The 2500-nt window shown below is 40.5% G+C and overlaps 1 protein-coding gene across 1 annotated transcript in view; it reads left to right on the forward strand.

Moving 5' to 3' along the window:
- The window catches only part of LOC134445148 (fibrinogen C domain-containing protein 1-like), a 64079-nt gene that overhangs the window by 31679 nt on the left and 29900 nt on the right, over positions 1–2500 (forward strand). The window lies entirely within an intron of this gene.

Genomic DNA, 2500 nt, shown 5'->3' on the forward strand with positions numbered 1-2500 from the left:
TGAGCTCTTCAGACTCACATGAAAGGCCATGAACCTCTCCAGCCTGTCAAAATGTGTGCTTGTGCAGACACAGCAAAACACACACGCGCGAGCGCACACGCACACGCACACGCACACGCACACACACACACACACAAACACGCTCTCTCTCTCTCTCTCTGTCTCTCTCTCTCTCTCTCACACACACACACACACACACACACACACACACACACACACACACACACACACACACACACACACACACACACACACACACACACACACACACACTCTCTCACACACACCCCTCCTGCAAAGGTAACTGAACCTACATATCAAGTGTATGTCATAACACATTTAACAACACATTATTAAGTCAAAACATTAAAGGCATACTGTATATATATACTCCACTGATGCAACACCTGCAGAAAATGTTAACCTTGATATAGTGCATTCGTAATGTGCCATATCTCTACAAATAAATACATTTTCCAAATGCTTATAACGAGCCTATATTTTCACATGTAGTTTATCAGTGGTAATTCATTTCACATTTACATAGCCCAAAAACATTTCACCTGAAAATGTCTGAAAAATTATTGTTATGAAATGGGACCAGCATTTGGCATTTCCATCCATAGAGCTATGTATTGAAATTCATATGTATGTGACAGACAACTTGCAGAAAACATCTCACATCCTGGAAGATTTCTCCCCTGCAATAAGTCAGAGATCACAAAAAACATACCTCGCCCCGAAAGACTGAAAATGCTGATGTGTATCCTTTGTTTGTTTGTCTTCAATTTGATACAGCAGTGACAACACGTGTCATGTACGGGAACGTGCCATGTGTTTATACTCAGAAAGGACGTTGGAGGCACTTTCATGATTGAAATAACACAAATAACAATGCAAAAGATCCAGTCAACAAGAACAGACAAAGAAAGAAAACGACAAAAAGATGAGCAATCCACAAGAACTGAAAGAAGAAACGAAGAAAAAAAACCTCAAGGTGAAATACAGCACACAACCATTAAAAATGCAGACAAAGGATTGGACTTCATAAAGGAAAAGATAAAAAGAGAAAACAACAAAAAGAATTGATGAAGAGAAGCACAGCTGAGGCTCAAACATTTGAATAGCATGGATAATAACTTAGTAGCTACAACCCCGATTACTCAACAAAGCAACACATAGGCCTGCATGAAAAGCAGAGAATTGTAAACCTTATCAAAACACATTACTAATTAGCACAACATAATAATTGAGGCACATTTACTATGAGAATACACATGGTTATGTGTTCATTAAAGTTGTAACAGGAGACAATTATAAAAGTTTGTGTTGCCTTTTGAGTGATGTGATCACAGATCGTCATCACGTTTTAACACAACGTAAGCCATTTCACACCGGATGACCCCTTTAATGGTAACACTCACATTAGCTATCCAAGTTATTATAATCTAATTGAAATAGTAGTGGTGTTCTTCAACAACGAAACATTCCAATTAACCTTTTTTAGGTGCGCTTATAGACCACAACGGCCTAACAGCAAGATGCTGATGAAAAACCTCTACATCACCTCAGTACACCACCATCGCCTCTACCACGATGTTGCCTCCACTCCCCACCAACACCCCACCACTTCATACCAGGAGCAGCAGAAACTTCTCTGATATTCCCTAGCCAGCAACTTAGCTGTCTGGCTGATACACATTGGGGGTCCCATTGACAGTCCCAGTGGTTTTTCCTGTGCTAGATGGGAAATCAGTATCCCACACCTTGCCTTGACACTGGGCTAATCATGTATTCCCTCTTAGCGCTGCTGCCAGGGCTGTCTGGGTCTGCAGGGGTTTCTGCCTCTATTCCTCAGAGGCCTTCACTGGACACAGGCCAGATATCTCACCAGAAATGAAATCTATACTTGCACCAGCATCTGACTCAGGAGGGCAGGAATGACAGCGCTAGCAAATAGCTGGAAAAGATCAGAGCAAAAGAAAATGTTGTGAGGACGAGGGGAGAAAAGAGAAAAGAGAGAGAAAGTATTGAAGTATTGAAATAAACTATATGGCCACTCAGATCAACATTTTTCTGAGTACACTGGGTTCAGGCAAATGGCTGAATACATAAATATACATTTAATGACAGCTGTTATCTTGCGCAAGCAATGCCCAAGATACAAAGTTTGATAAAAAAAATAATGCTCTTACCCAGTTGATCCGATTTAATATTACCATTGTTAATGATTTTCTCGTTATTGCCATTATTGGTATCATTGTTACTGTACCTCAACATTACACTGTGGTTGATTGGCCATGTAGTCAATGAAATGTGCTGTGGGAAAAGGAGGGAAGCGAGGGTGGAGGAGAGAGAACATCCCACCGACTGTCTGTTCCAGTACCCAGAATTTGGAATAAGTAACTAGTAAGACATAGTATATGGCATCTTTCAGAGATCAAATGGAACAACAGAAAATGTAAAAACTGAGAGACAAATGAAGAGTAGGTAGAGAGAA

Source organism: Engraulis encrasicolus, chromosome 3, assembly GCF_034702125.1.
Source record: "Engraulis encrasicolus isolate BLACKSEA-1 chromosome 3, IST_EnEncr_1.0, whole genome shotgun sequence".
Classification (NCBI taxonomy): domain Eukaryota; kingdom Metazoa; phylum Chordata; class Actinopteri; order Clupeiformes; family Engraulidae; genus Engraulis; species Engraulis encrasicolus.